Here is a 19,426-nt window from a genome sequence, read left to right on the forward strand (position 1 = left end):
AAAGAGACAAAGAAGCAAAGTACTTATCTAGAAACAGAAACACTGCAGTTTTCTGAGTGAAATTAGCAAAACCGACCCGAAACTCACCACTTCAAAACTTGACAGCATATAAATAACAAAAACAAAGGAGGTTTCCTTTGCAGCCCGAGCTCTTGAAGAGGAAGAAGTTCAAGACTGATGTTTTTAGGTCCCCCCCTTTCTGAAGGGGGGTGGGGGGGGCAGCAGACCTGAGGACTACTTCCCCTAATATTCTCTTATTTTTTTCTTTTTTTTTTTTTCTTGTTGCTATTTTCCTCTAGGCGGGGAGGGGCAAAAACAGATAGCGAGAAACAGAGTAGCCATGAGCAAAAATGGCAATGGACAAAAAAAAAAAAAAAAAGAGATTAAATATCTTTTGAGAGAGACAGTTTTCGAGGTTTAGCAACGGAAGATAGAGCTGCAGATCAAATTGATCAGACAAGTGTAACGCTCAAAACCAGGAATTAATAATAATAATAATTTAAAAATAAGTAGCAGGTTTAAATTAAGGTGGAGGGTGATTTGAGTCTAGCTATCCTTTCAAAAATAAAACCAATGCATAAATGATCAAGTGAGAAAGGGGGTTATTAAAAAAAATTAAAAAGCAAAGAAAAAAAAAAAGGCAGCTTTTCTATCCAGTGTGAAGAGCAGAAAGTCTACTTCTAGGTTGTCACTTACACTATTATTCTCCAATAGGCACCCAGAGGAGCAGCACACACAGAAGGAGCCCGCTCCCCTCCCCCTCCGCAAAAATATACACCGTAACAGCCCCCAAACTTTCTGCGGAAACCTCAGCCCCAGAGATCGCTACTGAAGATAAAAAGAGAAAAAAAAAGTGGAGAGAAAATTGCAGGAAAAGGCACTAAAATGCCACTTTTAATCTTGCCTCTGCGGTCCGGGGAGGGAAAAAAAAAAAAAAAAAAAGAAAAAAAAAAAAGGCAGAGAGGACCTGTCTCCTCTCATTTACCGGGGGCTGTTGTGCGAGTGACGGGGGGAGAGAGGGAGCGAGAGAGGAGGGGAGAGAGAAAAAGAACAGAGGGGAGGAAGGAAACACACAACAAGGCACACCACCACCACTACAAAAAAGTGACGAGGTTTCACTCCCTCCGAGTCCAACACCGGGAGAAATTATAATTAAAAAAAAAAACCCGATCCTATTGGAAAAAAAAAAAAAGAAAAAATAAAAAGGATAAAAAGAAAACCAACAACAAAAAGACTGGTTCTGCTTCTGCAAAGAAAAAAAAAAAAAAGAAAATCTGGGAACTCCGAGAAGAGTTACTCACAAGACGGGGTAAAAATATAAAATAGAAAGGTTGCAAAAAGCCAACAACAACAAAAACCCAGCCAGCAAAAAAAACCCAGTAACAATTGAAAAAGAATAATAATAGTAGGCTTTGTATTTTGTCTTTTTTTTTTTTTTTTTTTTTTTTTTTAATTCTCGTTTCCCCTGGCTGCCTGGGTATGGTTGTTATTTAGGCCGGTTTGGTGGTTGTTGCTGGATGTTACATGGATATGTGTGTGTATGTGTGTGTGTCCCCGGACGGAGCTGCCTCGCTCTGCTCTGCTCCCCCCCCTCCTCTCTCTCTCCCTCTCTGTTTCTGTCCCCATTAAATTATTAGTTGACTCATCACTACTCCTCCTCCTCCTGCTGCTGCCGCCGCCGTCCCCTGCTCACAGCCTCCTTTCCTCCTCTCCGCTACCGCTCGCTGCCGCTGCTGCCGCTGCTTCTTCTTCCTCCTCCTCATTTTAATACAAAATAACACCGAGGCCACCGGCTTGCCTTTTTTTTTTTTTTTTTTTTTTTTTTTTTTTTTTTTTTTTTTTTCTCTCTCTCTCCTCTCTCTCTACAGCCGGAGACGGGAGGAGGACGCAGCCTCCCTGCTGCTGCCCGGAGCCCTTCCCCAGCGGCCCCGGATCATCCGACGCGTCCTGGGAGAGAGAGAGAGAAAGTGGCAGAGGAGGAGGATGAGGAGGAGGAGGTGGTGGTGGTGGTGAAGGGGAGAGGTGTGGGGGAGGGGAGGCCGGAGAAGGGGGAGGGGGTCGGCAGAAGCGCGGTGGCAGAGGGGGACCTAGCGGGGAGGGGGCGCCGGGCCAGGCCGAGCCGGGCCGGGCCGGGGGGGGGGGGGCGGCCGCCGGCGGCGGTAGGTGAGCGGGGGGGCCGGGGGAAGAGGGCGTGCGGCTTCCGGGCGCGCACGAATTTGCAGCTCGCTGGGTGCGGGTGAGGCGGCCCTGCCTGCGCCGCGCACAATGCCCGCTCCGCGCCGCCCCGCGCCACAGCGCGCCCCCCCGGCAGATGGGGCCTGCGGCGGAGGGGGCGAGCCGGGGGGGACGGGCATGGGGGCACAGCAGCAGCAGCAGCAGCAGGAGGAGGAGGAGGAAGAGGGGCGGGGGTGAAGGCTGAACAATATCCTGCCGGCGCTGCCGGGTGCGCCGCGCTAGCGCAGCCCCCGCCCCTCCGCGCGGAGCCTGCGCGGGCCGCGCCGGGCAGGTGCGCGGCGGCCCCGCAGGTGGGGGCGCGCCGCGGGGGCCGCCCCCGGGAGCCAGCGGCCCACGTGGGGGAAAAAAGTTTCTCTTTCACTCCCCTTGCCTTCGATACCGACAGGGGTGAAAGAACAGCAACAACCACGGTTCTGAAAGGCGGCCGAGGCTGAGTGAAACTGGCCTCATTCCGCGGCAGGCATCATCCACCGCGGCTCTTGTGGCTCCGGTGGGCGCCGCGGCCAACCAGAGCAAGCTGCAACACACCGTGGATGAGAGCGATACATCGCTCCGGGCTCGGGACGGCGAGATGCCACATCCCCACGCCACAGAACTGTCCCTGTGTCAAGTCCGCAGCGCGGGACCGAAAGACAGCCCTGAAAGGTGAAAGCTAAAAGGTGGTAAAGTATTGACAAAATAAGTATCTGCGAGACAGACATGGCTTTTTCCCATCATGCACTTGGAAGAAAGTAACCCAACTAGACAAACTTGAAAGCAACAAGTTTGTACAAGCTGCGAGATAAGGGAAAAATTAAACTTCTTTATTGATTAAATGCATAGTGTTTGAATAGACTATGTCTAAAGGGAAAGTTGCATCATCGACCAAACAAAACATGAATTACCGCATAGACAGGTATATAACCAAAATGTTTAGGGCAGTAACTTTTAAAACAACCGACGACAAAATACAAACATGAGGCAGCAGCAAAAGTAGGTGAATGAGAAGGCTAATACCAGTCCTGTAATACACAAAATAGTATGGCCTCTGAACACAGAAAGGGCAAATCATTAAATCTATAAAGAGAAAATTTTGCACTACGCATATATTACTTATTATTAAAGAAGAGGAATACATCAAGACAACATAAAGAATCACATTGATGTTTACTAAAATAAGCACAAACAGCATATAGGACATGCAGGAAAAAGAAAATGGTAATAGGGCGAAATGCATGAAATATTTATCATATTCTGTAGTGCATAAAATAGATTATAATCTCAGAAGCAAAGAAATGCCAGGTTGGAAAATGAATACACTGTTACATAATACTATTATTCAAAGCAGAGCAAGTGGAGGTGGCATATGTATGAAACATGAAAAGTTGTACCTATGTTGTGTGTCTTGAAAAGGCTTACTAAGATCATTACCGAGACTGCTTAAAAGGAAAAATAAAAACCAAAACCCAAAACCAAAGAAACATGTTTCACAAAGAAAAACAAGGGAAAATGTAGATGACATCTTCCATAACATATGATCAAGGGGTAACTGTCTAGCAGGTTGTTTGTTTAGAAACTAATCTTTTTTCAACAAGATAGAGTATTAATCAGTCCCTCTTAAAATATATATATCTGTATATTTCCCAATACATTTGAATATTTGGAAGAAAACTGTATTAACAAGTTGAATTCAAACTTTGTGGGCACAATGGAAAATATCAAGGCATTATTTTTTCAACCTTTTCAGAAAAGCCTGACAAGGTAAACTTAAACTTCAGCACTAAGCAAGACTGGCTACTAAAGAAGAAAATCATGAAGGATGTGAGAGTTTCAGCTGGCAGTATGCTGCCTGCAGCATGATGGAGGAAAAGGACACTGAAGATAATTTAAGAGAAGCAGAGCTGATTAGAATAGAGCAAATATGATCTGGAACAAGATTTGGGACTAAAATACCACCTTATAAAAATGATTACCAGATATGACAATAACAAAAACAAATAACAACAACAAAAGATTAAAATCTTTTAAAATAACTTTTGCTTTGGTGTTCAAAAATCATTCTGTTCCTGGTAAAAAAAAAAAAAAAAAAAGCAAACAAAAGCCAAACCAAAACAACACAATGTTTGGATTAAAACTAATTGATTAATCTAAAAAGCAGAGATGGTGAATTAAAGGAGCAGGGAGATAACAATCTGATAATACAGGAGCACAGAAGGCCTAATAATGATATTATTACGCACATAACCAAACACTGACAAACAAATATTCTGTTAATTATATAATCGTGCATATGCTTCCTATGCTTGAGATAAATGATTATGGAAAAGAACTCTCTTCTTGAAATTGCATATAGTCACTAAACCTTATAAACTCCCTACCACATGGATTAATCTAATTCCCATACACCACTTATGCCTGGTAAAGTATTTACTACAGACTTGGAAAGCTGAGCGTGAAACCCTTGCTTTGACTAGAAAGCACGAATTACTGAAGGCTGCTACATCTTGACAGATAGACAACAATCAGATATCTCTTATCAATACCGAACTACTTGGAAATAATTCAAGATACAGATATCTGATTTTCATTTGACCTATTCCAATTTGAACTTCACTGTGTCAACTTTGATATTAAAATGTTCAGCTAGAATAAAGATATTTATAATAAAAACATATATAAAGAACAGAAGATGAATAGATATTGTCATGGATACATATGCAGGCAATCATTTAAACATGCGGCAATAGTTACATCACATTTTTCATAGCTTCTAGTCAACATACAGCAGGCAAATATATGCTTAATAAAGGTTATTAATCCTTAATAAAATTGTTGCACTGTTTTTATTATATATAAATGCATTTTGCCCTAGCTTATGTTGAAGTAAGACAAATATTTAAAAAGTTGGGCTGCGTATTTTCAACCCCATGGTGAATTAACTCTCGAGCAGCAGTCTCAGTAGCTGCAAAGCAAAACAAATTCTCCAGTGTGGCATGCTGCCTCAGTGCCTCCTAAGGTCTCTGTTCCAATATTTTCTTGTTCAAAATAAATTAGGAAATATGGGCCCAAATCTTGAGGCTTGGCTCTTGTGCAATGCAAACAGAAATGACCTGGCAGCAGAGCAAAACCAGCATGGCTATGTATTCTCTTTTATCAGATTTCTTTGGGGAGATCAGGCTGATTGCCTTTTACATATACGTACTTCTGACAACGCTGCAGCCCTTTGGGCAACCTGTAAGCGCTATCCCATGTTGGAGGTGATGCAGAGCTCTGCAGCAGCAGTGGGACAGCTGGGAAATTCCCTTCAGTGGGAATTTGAATGCATTTCCTCCACTGCAAGGTGTGATGGGTGCACATCTATGGGTAGTGGTAACCGCTGGACAGCAGGGCAATGGCAGTACCATTCCGTGGCTTTCTGAAGGTAAACATCTGTGGCCGGAAGGTGGGTGACGCCCCGGAGGGCTTGTGCCTACTTGCCACCTGGGTTAGACAGAAGTGTGGGTGAAGGGGAAGGATGCACCCCACAGTCCTTTCCCATGTCTGCCTGTGCAAACCTCAGCATATCACCACTGTTGCTCCAATGCAGTCTCATAGCCGTACAAGTTTTGCACCTCGGACTGAAGTTGTTTTTCAGTCTCCTCAGACTAACTTCCCTTTCGCTTTGCCCTGAGCCACAGTAGTTGCCTGACACCGCTCAAATGCTTCAACCAACCTGACTGCGGCAATCTCATTTTACATACGACCCAAGAATCCAATGCACACCAATGTGAATCACAGCATTCTGCGACATCCCCCACGCTGAACTCGAAAGTTACATACCAACCTAGATTTTTTTGACTGCAACCTGCCCCAGCCTGGATAGGATGCCTGTCAAAAAGCAAAAGTGCTATGAAATGAAATTCATAGCACTGAAAGGCATCACACACAAGCTGTCGTCCCCTCTCACATTTTGCATGAGCAATTTCTGCTCGTTTGTGTTCTCTCACACACCATGTCCTGAAACAGTTACGTAAAATGAATATTTAACTTACGATAGTCAGCTGTATTGAACTGCACTTAATTGGTTATTAAGTGAAGTAAATTATCCTTACCATATTTGTCAGAGGTGAAAAACCTACATATATGGCTACATGTAGTGCATTCATTAGTTTACAGACCCCAAGGCCCCTGGGAAGTATCAGATATCTACATAGTGTCCCATGGTGCAGCATTTTTTAGCTGGATGTCTCAGCTAGCTTGCAGATATGTAAAATCATATACAGACATCTCCCTATTGATTGCCTCTGCGACGAGGCTCGTTTACTCCTGCAAATATTATCTGCAATGTACTTCAATCACAGAATCTTTTTTTAAATGGAGTTGAAAAAGAATATGCAAAATGTGATTTTGGATAAAACAAGTTACTTTTAGTCAAACTACTGCATCATTTTGTGCAAGTTATTTCATAGCTGTATGTCTATTTTGACTAAGATGCTTGTGCAACTGAAGTAAATGCATACTTCTGCAGATGTGGCCCCAACAGTTATTTCAGTTCACCCCTTGGTGAGTCATGGAGAGGCAAAATACTGGAAGAAAATTATGGAGTAAAATCCAACAAATCTGCTTGGCATGATGTAGTGAAGGGTGAACAAGAGCGCTAATGAGAATAGTTAGTCTTTCACCCCTGGTTGCCACAAGAAATCTTAGCTGCTTAAAATTGTAATAGAGAGGTGCCCACTTTCCCATAAAAGATCACAGCAATCAATATTAATGGTTAATCACATAAATCTTACTCTGTAGTTGCACAGTCTCTTGCCTGCTATGTGGACAAACTGAGTTCACTTTTTGCTATCAATAGTAGGACATCAACTCCCATAAACACTACCTATATGTTATTTAATATAAGCCAGTATATTTTATGACTGTGGACTTCAGAACCACTTCAAATAAAAAGCTTCAACTTTAAAAAAAGCATTTTGAAGACCATATTCTCTTCCATCCTTAGCACTAGACTAGGACCTTGATGAGTCATGCTCATAATTTCCATGTGGCAACTACAGCCAACTACTTCCACAAAAGAGAACAAATAAAAAAAAAATGCAATAGAGCTTTATATAATAATATTTTATGCAATTAGGCAGCTTGAAGAAAGGAGGAAAGTTGGCATCTTAGGATCAGCCAAGTTTCCCATGTCATAAATATATGTTCAGCAGGTCACTAATTTCACAGCTTTCTCCCCAGAGGTATAATTTTTAGGTCTTTCATGTGAAGATGCTTAATGTGGGACACTGAGAGATGAAAAAAAAAAGTGGTTCCTGTTAAAGCCCTCATCATCACAGCACTAGATAACTCCTAGGCATGAGATGGGCATATAATTGTTACCTAAAAGAGTCAGTTGATAAGCGGTTATTTTAGGGATGTGTCTGAATAGAAGCTCTATTAATTTAACAGTATGTAAATCATGATCCCTGGACATAAAAACCCATAGTTCCTGTTATTTTTACTTGTTAAAAGGAAAGTTACACCAAGTTATCTCCGAAGTGTTTTTCAATGTTGTTTGCAATTTTTTGACTGGTTCTGCTTATTTTTTTCCATTTTGTGACTCATTTTCCCTCACTCCCAACCACTGTGCTTCTATCCCAGTTAGTATGCTTTTACAAATACAGAAATTTGATCCAACAATTCTGGGTAAGGATGAATTTCACACAGCCCAAGCAAAGCTTTGCATTACGGCAGAAAACATCTGAACTGTTGCATTTCGCCCTACAGAGGATTATTTAAGTATTATTATCTAGAGCTTAGATGTTCATGCTGTAGAGCTCAAACCACAGTGAGTTCTTACATAGGGATTCTTCACCAACATGAGAATCATCTCTGTCACTGACCTGATAGTACAACTAAAAATCTAGTGACACAAACTGAAAATATGGAAGAGTTTTAAGTCGAAGGAAATGGTTAGAACTGATTGATGAATTGAACTATGTCAAACTTTCATTATGAAACACAAAACCACATGAAATGTCCTGTTTCCAGTTTCATTAACTCAGAACTCTGCACATGTTCTGCTACACTTTTTCTAAGGTTCAAAACCTTTTAAGTAAAATTGTGCATCTAATTACAGCCAAACTTGACAGGAGTCAATATTCACTGTACATGAAATACATGCAAAATGTGTGGTTTTGGTTTAAAACAAAATGAAAGTTCATGGTTTTGGCCAAATTAGCATTTTATTCTAGGGCTCCTTCCAATCTCAAACTCAGATGATTCCACAGTAACAAAGATGAAATGAATGAGCTTTTCAGTTCTTTTCAGGAGCAATTAGCTCTTAATATTCACAGCTCTTTTAAGGAACAAGATACCTGTTAATATTACCAGGTGGTAACTGAAAAAGGTTTAGCATATGCAGTGTCACCAAGATAAAGGTCATTTATACATGTGTCAGAGTATACTTAGTTTAATGCAAACAACATAAAGCAAACCAAATAACTTCAAAATGTTAAACATACTTGTTCTGATTTAGGAAAAAAAAATCCAACAAAAACACCAAAAAACCCCAAAACAAACACACACACACACAAAGAGAAATTAACAAACGTATTGAAGTATTTGATGTATAGATTTGCTTTAAGCAACTATGTTTCTAGATTTCCTGCTAAGTGGCTACAATGGAAACAAACTGAGATAGGGAGCAGCAGTTGGAAACTCACTGGAATACAGTATTTTTAGGGCAAAATTAGGTTAATATTTATGATACTAATTTATACTCATGAAAACACATGAAATGCCATAACAGGTGTGTAAAAAGTTAGTTCCTGTGTTAAATACAAAAATTTGTGGGGAAAGTTGTTTTCTCTGTAATTTGCTTGTGGCAGGTTTATACTACAAACTCCTTCCTGTATTAGACTTTTCCTTCACAAATGTTGATAAAATGAGAAGTTTTGGAATATTCTGCTCATGAAAGATGCAGTGCATTATTTCAATTCATTTTTCCTTTATGGATATACAGATGGAAAACCTCTCTGCACCACATCTGCAAATGTGCCACTTCCAAAGTGGATGGGGCCAGGTGAAGAAATGCTCCAAATCATTACAGTCATAGAAAAATAACATCCAAATCAACTTACCCCCATTTTTTTCAAACACCTTCAAATACAAGCATCGCTCAATATGCTGCCACGAATTAACTACACAGAAACACATCTCACATCTAAGCCCATGCATAAAACTCTTTTAGATACTTTTGTATAAAAAGAAAACATATTCAGATCTTCACTTACTTAATACCAAGTGGTCATTGCTGTGGGCATATCAAAAGAGTTATTGTCATTTTTGCTTGATTGAGTTCTGTAAAAATCTTTCCATGACCAAAAGAAGTATTGCGTTCAGTCCATCCTGAACTTTTTAATAAAAAGCAGTAAAGCAATCTACTTCATTGTCAAATGATTGAAAGAAATTTAATTAATGCCTTTGGAGGGAACGCCTATATAAGTATCACAATCACAAGAATGTGCATATATGCATATATGAATACATATGCCCAGCCGCAGTCTACCCTGTTGCTTTAATGTCATAACACTATAGTCCATGCACAGCTGAAGGCAAAAATGAACTCCTATAATTTAAAATATCGTGCTGACACAATTTTAAGGTCAAATTACATTGTGTAGTTTATTAGAAGATTAAATGCTCGCTTCATCACAGGACACTTCAGCCCTAGGAAAGGCAGGCAGTATAGAAATGCTCACAGACAAACAAATTAAAAATAGTAAGTTATAAACAGGGGAAAATAAGTTTATGCCACACCAACAAAACAAAAAAGAAACAAAAAAATACCAAACCCAAAAAGCAAAAAACACAAAGATGCATGAAAAGCAGTATGCTATGTTAGATGTTTATCTATACATAAGAGACAGGTGTCACAAAAACAAAACAAAAAAATCACGAAGCTAAAGAGAAACTTTAACTCACCAGTTTCCATCTGTTATATCTGAATTCATGCATAATTGATTATCCATGACTGGTAAGTTCTTTTTTTTCACTAGCCTAACACAGTTTTCTAAACATTATGTGTTAAATCACCACCAAAGTAAAGGGTGTTTGAGAAACCGTAAGGGCAGAATAAAAATTTTTTAATGAAAAATAACATGTCAGTTAATAATAGAGCTGACCTATGTTTAAGAGAGAAATTTTAATCATGTGCATATTAAATATTAATAACCTATTCTGTTATTGTTATAATAAGGTTAAGTAAGCTTCTCCAGGCTTAAGGAAAGAGAAGAAGTAGGAATATATAACAGTGAAAAAAAAGCGCTGAGAAGCAGAGACATAAGGAAAATGTGTCAACAATAAACAAGAGGAAATGAGAAAGAAGGAAAAGATGAAGGTGGAAACTAATCTCTATGTGTCATTATGACTGCCAGAGTACTGGCAAAGCAGCAGCATCCTTTTATTTCAATTTTAATCATTTCTGAATTTTAATACCCTGCTCCTTTTGTAATTCTCCTGGCATTCCCTATATGCATCCATCCCAGCCAAAACACCAGTGTAAATTAAATGGCACACAACCACACCACTGATGTAGTTCTCCCAGTAGAACCAATTGAGTGACCAAAAAGCAGAGAAGGTATGACTACTTTGTATCCCTACAGACTACTGGCCAATTAAGTGACTTAATGTTCTTCAATTCCTTTAATTTTGAAAAGAAGGGCAGTGGTTAGGTAACCCAGCAATATAGAGCCATTAAAAAAAAATAAAGCAAGCCAGTAGTAATACAATAATCAGTGACCATCAGGGCCTGGAAAAATGAGTTTGCTCTCACTGGCACTAAGGAGCATCACATGATTATTTAATTACAGCTCTAATTTTTGTCTCGTGGATGGCAACATATCAACAATTAATAGGGCAAATAGAGGAGACTGCATTTTTAAAGAGACAGAACCTATATGAAATAGTGCTTGGTAATGCAATTTATCAGACAATATAATGCTTCTTACGGCATATCTGTCATCCTGCCAAACATATAAAGAAATTCTACTGGTTCAATTCTCCTGCATGGTATCCATAAAATTCTTCTGGAATGCTTAGAAAACAATAACTATACCTATGAGTATCCTAATTGTCATTTTAAGCAGCAGTGCAGAAGTCGGTTACTTGGAGAGCTCGCAGCCCAAATAAAGTAGTGCAATCACAAGTTTCAAATGCAAACATGATATAGAATTGTCTTGAAAAGACTTTAGCAAAAGTCATCAGGAATGGCAAAAATGATTATAGTATTCAGTGAGTCAAGTGAAGAAAAACGAAACAGAAACTCAATAAAATACAGTCAATGGGACAGAGATTGATTTTGACCGATTGACTACTGTGCGATTTTCTTACAAAGCATATTGAAACTAGGAGCTCAAAACCTATATCATACTGCTCCTGCACAGGACTGCTAGATAAGAAATGAAAAACAAGACCTAAAAGAAAATGTATGATACATATTATTGACTGGAGAGCTCTACTTTGAAACAGCTGGATGTGGTTTCCCTTGTGCCTCATCCTGCAATGATGGCAGTGTGGAACCTAGGAACTGTGGGAAGTTCACTATGTCGAGAAGCATTTTTCACAGTTAGGGGAATCTGAAAATATATCAAAAGAAAAACTAATTTTATGCACCTTTTTGCAAATGTATTCACCTTTTCACAGCAATGACTAAGCTACGAACCCCATACATTTATATTATCTAGTGTATGTTTCAGACAATAGTCAATAGCTCCAAATTTCCTCTCAGCAATAAACTGTACCTGTGAAAAACCTACCGTACTATGCTTAGAAGTTTTTTTAATCCCACTTCTCAATATAAAAATTAGACATGCTTTTTCATTTGATATTCTAAAATCTACCCTTTGAACAAGCAAACAAATGCTGAGTTTGGGCCCTTACACAGAAAAAAGCCCCACTGCTAAACAGCAGTTCAAGTATTATTGCAAAAAGTGTGACTAGAGAAGCAGTACTATAAATGCTCCATTCCTCCCTAAAATTGTGTCAAATTAAGTTGTTTTCATTGAAGTCATGAACATTCTGGATTGGAGATCTTAATCTATAATCTTAAAAAGAAAGCTGGCAAGCAAGAGCTTGTATGTAAAAGTAAATATCATTCTTTTTATGCACTGGTTACTATACAGATAACATGTCTCACAAAGACTGTAATTAAATGTCTAGTGCAGAAGTAACACTAAAAAGCATACAGTATTATTACATTACAATGAATCCTTAGAAGCTAAAATTGTCATTTTTAAGTTTTAAGATGCCTTTAATTATTCTTGAGACTTCTTATATTTATCAAGAAAGCCCACCTATGATGAAAAGCACTAATGATTTAAAATCTTTCTAATACTGCTCTCCACAAAAATATTAATTTAATCTTTGACTATAAACATTTTAAAACTCAGTCTGGAATTCCTCTCCACTTAATTTTTTGCCTTTGGTCCTTCTGAGAGCCTGCATGCACGCACGCTCTCTCCCACTCTCTTTCCCCTCCTCTCTTTTCTGTCTTTTATTTAATGTAATAGAAGTAGGAATATAGGGTGTGTATGATGTTTAGAACTTTCCTCCTTTTCATTGAAAATGTTTTTAATTACTTGGCTATTATGACCAGACATATATTCTAAGTGCAGTTACTAAAAAGGAAATACCTTTCTCATACCTTTGTGGGTTTGAGTTCAGAGCATCAATTCTTGGCACTTCTGCTGAAATTTTTTTCCATTCTAGGACTGATTTACAAATATAAAGAATTACTTAATCCTTCACTGTTCTATGAAACACATATACTACTAATTTTATAGCTGGGTAAATAAGCCAGGAGCATATGAAGGCCGCATTTATAAAAGGATAGTGTGCTGCAGCTTCCTTTTCCTTCATATGAAGTTATGTGCTGAGCATTTTCAAAATCAGGGTTACAACATCAAAGATGGCAAACATGGCATGGACAGTTATTAACCCAAAATTACACATTTTTTCAGGGCTGAAACCAGAACTAGGAGTAAAGACACCAGAAAAGATTATGAGACAGTTCTCCAAACACAGGTGGTCTGAATGCATCACGACTTCGTCTAGTGAGCAGCAAGTGTAACGACCCACAAATGATTGCTGCTGGCCAAATAAATCCTGTCAGAGCAGGATCCCAGGAAGACGAGATGCACTTGAGGTTTAAAGCACCTCCCTCATCTCCTCAGGTCACATCATGTCATAATGTGCCACGGGAAAGAGATAGAGCAGATAGTCCCTGGAAGTTATGTAAGGCCAACGCAGTTGACAGACATGGCCCATCCTGATGTTCTGCATCCAGGTGCAGCTGGGGTGAGAGGCTCCTCTGCCTCTCCAACCTGCAGTTCACAGCAGCAAAGCACGAGGTAGTGAGAGATAACTTCTGTGAGCCGACAGCTGTGCAGAGGTGTCACCAGCAATGCTTTACAACAGCTCAGAGACAGCAGCTAGCCTGCACTCTGGTGAAAGCAAGTCTTACAGTCCCCATCCCAGCAAACACAAATGCACAGTGTTTCACAGGGGAATCAATCTGCAAAGACACTGCTGTGCATTGGTGTTCTAAATAAATAGCTGCAAGGTGGACCTTGGTGCAAATACTAAGTGTTGTTGTGTCCCTCAGCCCATCTGAGCGCCTAACACTGATCCTCTACAGGACCAGTGAAAACCCAGCTCTCCAGTGACACACCAGTGTGCATGGGAGCAAAGTCAGGCTCAGCAAGTTTAAAAGGAAATATTTAGAATTCAGACAGTGCCTGAGGTATGTTACTACACTCTACTACTGTACTCTGCTATTACTATGCCATTCCTAGTACACAGCACCAGATAAAACAGATTAAGAGTAGGTTACAACTGTTACAGGGCACAAAGACCAGTTCAGAACATATGTGCAAGATCAATGCTGACAAGTCTCCTTAAAATTAATCTCTATCAAGAGTTAAACCTGCTGAGAGCAATGCTGTGCAGAAACCATGAGAAAGTTGACATTTGCAAAGCAATAGAATGGATACCCATTATGTAATGAAGTGTTGGTGATAACTGTGGTAAACTTAGATGCCACAGGATGGCAAATGTTCAAAACCACCAGCATTTTTGAAGGGAATATCATAGTATATCCTCTTGGATATACTAGTTGTGGTCAGGGCTGTTGAGAGTTCATGATACCACAGCCAAGGGAACTGACCAACAAGCCAACTTAGTGTTAAGTATAATACTTTGAGAATCTGAGGGAGGAATTAACCTCTCAGGTAAAAGTTATTAATAGAGTCCTTCAACAGAGAATTTAGAGAAGCTTTTTGCAAACTGTGGGTTATTCTGACTGTAGTTTATCTTCAGTTCAAATGCTGGCTACTTGGACTCATCACTCCAAGATTAAAAGTAACATCAACAGGGCTTTTTGAGACTGACTTTATAAAGTTGCAAAATTTCCGTATAGCAGGCAGTAAGAACTGTAAGTTACTCTTTAACCGTCAAACTGTTTTACTTCTTTTTTTTTTTTTTTTTTTTTTTTTTTTAGAATCAGTAGCAACTTTGTGACAACTAAAGTTTAAAAAATGCACTTGATTGCATAGTGACAGATTTGCAGAACATTTTTCATCACACACACATATGTGCTTTCAGTTATTAATAAAATGCTTCTGCCCTTAATCTGCCATTGCCTGAATATACAATTACAGTGTCTTGGATAGACAAATACTGTTAAGGAATTCTGTTTTCCCTGTTTGAGATGCAATTCAATTACACCAAGTAAAACTGAATACTATGTCTTTAAAACTGGCTTCGGCTTGCCACAGAAAGGAATACTGAATCACTTTTCTATTAAGTTCCTCTTAGAGTGGAATGATAACAAAACTTTCTTCTCTTCCTAACCCCCACCTTCCTTTTTTGCTTCTTTTAAACAAGGAAGAGCCAGCTGCCCTGGGTAACACCACAGGTAGATATTAAAATGGAGACAGCCATTATTTAGTGGCGACAGGAATATAAATACAGGCACTAACCTATAAACTGGTGTTTACTTCAGGAAAGTAAGTCATATTTTTTCCTCTGATTGCCGTGCTGTCAGTTTAATGCAGCGTAAATAAACAGTAGGTGCATGATAGCTTTAAGTAGAAAGTGTTCATTCCACAAGAGGAGCAGATTACTGAAGCCTGATGCCTATAACGGCAAAAACAGAACTTCCATTTTACCTGGCTAAGAGACTTGTGGCTTTTCTATTAAATTAATTTGTCAGAATTCTATGAAAAATATTATGCACTCAAAGAACTTTACAAAAAACATTCATTTTTGCAGCCCTCAACTTGAACCATTTGAAAAAACAAAAGCCAATCACTCCTCTGTAATTTCATCATCCCATCGCTCTAAATGAAAGCTTTATATAATCAACCTAATATAACAGAAAATAAAATGATATATAGAATTGCCTATACTTTGAGTTATTTTGTTCTTATAAATATATTCCCTGACTGAAAGTAAAAAAATTCCCCTTTGGAAAAAGCAATGATGTCTAGGAAGATTGTATATACACTCTACATCTATTAACATAAATTATAAGAAAGTAAAATGTTCCAGATGTGTTTAAACTGTTGCAGAAGGAAAGTTTGTGGCTTCACTGGATATATATTAAATATATCTAGAGAGAGCAATGGCAGTTATATACAAGAAGGCAATAAAATGCTTCACTAGAGTCTATGTTAAAATACCATAGTTCCTAGAAATATGACTAAAACATTTCAGAAGTCGTATTTCCTCCAGTTTTAATTCAGAAATCTACTTTAATGTATTTTTCTATATATTATGAACTATTTTATTAATAATATTTTTAATTTTTTTTCAAATACTGCTGGAAACCTAAGGAATTACTTCAAATTCTTCTGACAATACTTAGACTAAAAAAAATAGGTGACATTAAAAAGGTAACAGTACTTGGAAAAACCAAGTAGTTGATACATTTAAAAGAAAGATTTGGTGTGGTTTTTTTTTTTTTTTTTTTTTTTTTTTTTTTGTTGGTCTTTTTTTTAAAGAACACCAGACTTCAGCTGATTATCTTCTAAATGGCAGTTTCACACATGAAAAGCCCTCTCTATCCCAAACCTGTAATGAGTGAGAAACATTCTCTTTAGAGAAACCTCTCTAAAGAGGTTTTTGTGCTGCAGGGGTGGACGTGCCCACGTCCCCAGCAGGGCTGAACGTGGTGGCTGGTGCCTGTGGGATGCTGGCAGGGCTGCAGGCAGGGCTGGTGCTGCCTTGGGAAGCACAGCCACAGAGGGCAGGTGCTCATCCTCTCACCCGCTGGGCCTACGCTGCAAACCAAAGAGGTGCCCTGCTCGTGTATGAGCTGGGGCTGGTGTGGCAGCCTCTCTCTGCTTCTGATACTGCCAAAGCCCTGTGTCCCATCAGTGAGTTACGGATCGACTCTGCTTCACACTGCTTTCTCGGGAGCACAGCAGCAGGTTAGGATTCACACGAGTCACTAAAATAGCATGAGAGGGGAAACTGCGAGAGTTACTTTGCTATTTAAAGTATCAGGAACAAAGAATATAAAAAGGAAATGGCCAGTTTTTCAAAATTCATGCACAAAAAGCATTTCATTTAAATATTTTTTGTTCCAGTAAACTATTTTGCATACAAAGGACTTATTTATTACATATTTGAACTTGTGGGAAAAAGGGAAGGAATGCACTGATTCCTGAAATAACTCTACAGCCTTTTTGGAGGCTTTGCTCTTCTGTGCTCTTGTTCTACTCTGAACAGTTTTATTACAGGGACAGAGGAATTCCTTGGAGTCAGTTGTTTCTTTTCCACTAGCTGTACTGAAGAGTGGGCATACATAGCATACTAGCCAAGGATTTTAATTTCTCTTCTATTGCCTTATTATGTGTGTGCACTATCTGTTCCGACGCATGCTTATATGTGAACACGTTGCATTTTCTGCCTGCTCATTTTTTTTACCTACTCTATGTTATTTCACATTTCCTTGCAAAATCATTGCTTCAACATGAAAAGCAAGGTAATATCAATAACAACCTCAAATAGAAAGTGAATTAGAAAATTAGTGTATGTATGTATAAACATATTAAAGAGCATATAGGCGTACGGGACTGGAAAGAGGATTCTCAAATTCTACAAATAGTGCTGAAGAGTAATTAGAAGATAGAAATTGCAGAGAACATGCTATATTCATGTCTATACACTCTGTGCTTACAGTTTCAAGTTGTTTTTGAATAGTGCGCCTGATTTGACACATTTCTATCTGGTGATTGTGTTAAATGCTTGATAGTGAAATATCCAAGCATTCCTTGTGCTAACTACAGCTGAAATTTTACACTTATTGTAACCTTTCCTAACAATGTGAGAAAAACAGAGTAAATATATTAAATTTGTTTCACAACAGATGCTTAGGTTGTTAATATTTAAGATGCCTATTCATGCTATTCCTGTCTGCACATTTGTCAAAAATGTAAGCTTGAATGCTAATGTTTGCCAGCAGACTACAGCAGACAAATATATGAATGCACTGTACCAAAATAATATAAAGTAGAAATAAGGGGCCGCTACTAACTCCCACCCAAGCAGCAAGGACCAGAATGAAAGGGCACCTCCAGATCACACACCCTGGAGTCTCTGCATCTGAATTTGTGAATTATTTTCGCAGAAGCGCTGTGCTTACTTGCACGGACTAAAACCAGCGGAGAGCTTTTCTCAGTTTAAATTCATTTCAGCTTAGGAGCTGGTGCAAAGTGTTTCAGAAAACTTAGATTGTAGCGAAGTTTCTCCCGCAGTCAGAAAAAGCTGGAGACTGGCAGAGGGAAACTCCGGGTCGGGCAGGTGCCTGTCAGGAGCGCTCCCCCCGGCAGCCGGCGGAGCCGGCGACAAAGGGGCGAGGATTTAGCAAAACCTCGGGTGGCGGGTTCGGAGACGGAGCAGAAAAATCAAAAGTAAATCCTGGAGCACACGGACGAGCTCCCGGCGCTGCTCCCCATGACAGCGGCAGCGCCGGGTTGTGCCGCGGGCGGGGGGGACGTGCCACCCACCGCCACGGGCGCGCCCCCGGCTGGGGCAGCCGCCGCCGCTCGGCCGCCCGCGCAACCCCCGCGCCACCCCCGCGCCCCGCGGAAGCGCCACCCCGAGACCCCCCCCCCCCTCCCGCCCGCGACCCCCCGGCCCCGCCGCTTCGCCCCGCGCCGTCGGGGGCGCCGCCGCCCCGCGCCCGTCGCTGCCGGGAGGCGCGCGGGGCCGGGTAAGAACTTTGCCAAACTTCTGGGGTTTTTTCCCTCTGCCCCCACCCCCACCTCCCCCCGCTCCCCCCGTGCCAGCGGCGGGTGAGGCGGCAGCGGGCAAGGGAGCGGTGCGGAGCGGGGCCGGCGGCGCGGCGGCAGGTGTGAGTCCGTGCCGGCCGGGAAGCTCCGGCAGCGGTAGCGCCAAGCGCAGCCACCCGCCCCGCGCCTCCCTCCCGCCCGCCCTCCCGGGCCGGCACAGCCGGGTAAATCGCCGCGGCGGGTGCCCCCGGCACGGCTCTGTCCCCCCCGTCCCCCACGTCCCCGAGGAGAGACGCCGAAGGAGCGGGACCGACTCACTCATGGGAGCGCGGCGGGCGAGGCCGGCGACACCTCCGGCTTCCGAGGCGCCGGCGAAGTTAATTGCACTGAAGTTCAAGTTGTCTTTTCACCCATCAGGAGTGGGCGTTTAAAGGAAGGAGAGCGAGGAGGAGGAGGGGGAGGGGGGAGAGTCTCTCTCGCTTGCTCGCTCTCGCATACACACACACACACACACACAGGGGCACACGCATGCACGCACGCACACACACACACGCACACGCACCCGCCCGCTCGGCTCCGCTCCCGAGCTGCCTCAGCAAGGAGGAGCCCGGACGGAAAACACCAGGGCAGCAAGGTACCGGCGTGGGGCAGCCCTGCCTCTGCCTGCGCGTGTCTGTGCGGGTGTGTCTGCGTGTGCGTGTGTATATGTGTGTGAGCGTGTGTGTGTGTGTGTGTGTGCCCGCGCTCCCCCCGCCTGCTGCCTCGCACGGCCCCTCCAGGCGGGGAGGTGCGCGCTGCCCCCGGGGAGGGGGCGGCGGTGCCGTCGGGGCAGCGCGGCCGCTGGAGGCCGGTCCGACTGGGGCCGGGGTCTCCGAGCCTTGCGCCGCCCGCTCTGTTCCGCGCCCGCTGCCTCCTGCCTGCGCGGCGGCGGTGGGAGGGGGGGAGAACCGAGC

General features: G+C 41.6%; 1 protein-coding gene and 1 long non-coding RNA gene across 7 annotated transcripts in view; one reads left to right on the plus strand and one right to left on the minus strand.

Annotated features, from left to right (window-relative positions):
• SATB1 (SATB homeobox 1) overlaps positions 1-18,846 on the minus strand; it is a 92,127-nt gene extending 73,281 nt beyond the window's left edge. For 4 of the 5 annotated variants that reach the window (XM_053980499.1, XM_053980528.1, XM_053980520.1 and 1 more), the window contains exon 1: positions 88-293. The gene's annotated coding sequence lies outside the window, so the exon portion shown is untranslated. Of the gene's footprint in view, positions 1-87; positions 294-18,791 lie in introns of those variants that run through there. The other variant, XM_053980510.1, reaches the window with a different exon arrangement.
• On the plus strand, positions 1,839-4,247 carry LOC128808888 (uncharacterized). 2 transcript variants are annotated; one of them, XR_008437563.1, is made up of 3 exons: positions 1,839-1,997; positions 2,621-2,880; positions 3,962-4,247. It is a non-coding gene; the product is annotated as an uncharacterized LOC128808888 (long non-coding RNA). The 2 variants fall into 2 exon arrangements; XR_008437559.1 differs by lacking the exon at positions 1,839-1,997 and having other exon boundaries at positions 2,186-2,880.
• Positions 18,847-19,426: the final 580 nt, after the last annotated feature.

Source organism: Vidua macroura, chromosome 1 (assembly GCF_024509145.1).
Source record: "Vidua macroura isolate BioBank_ID:100142 chromosome 1, ASM2450914v1, whole genome shotgun sequence".
Taxonomy (NCBI): Eukaryota; Metazoa; Chordata; class Aves; order Passeriformes; family Viduidae; genus Vidua; species Vidua macroura.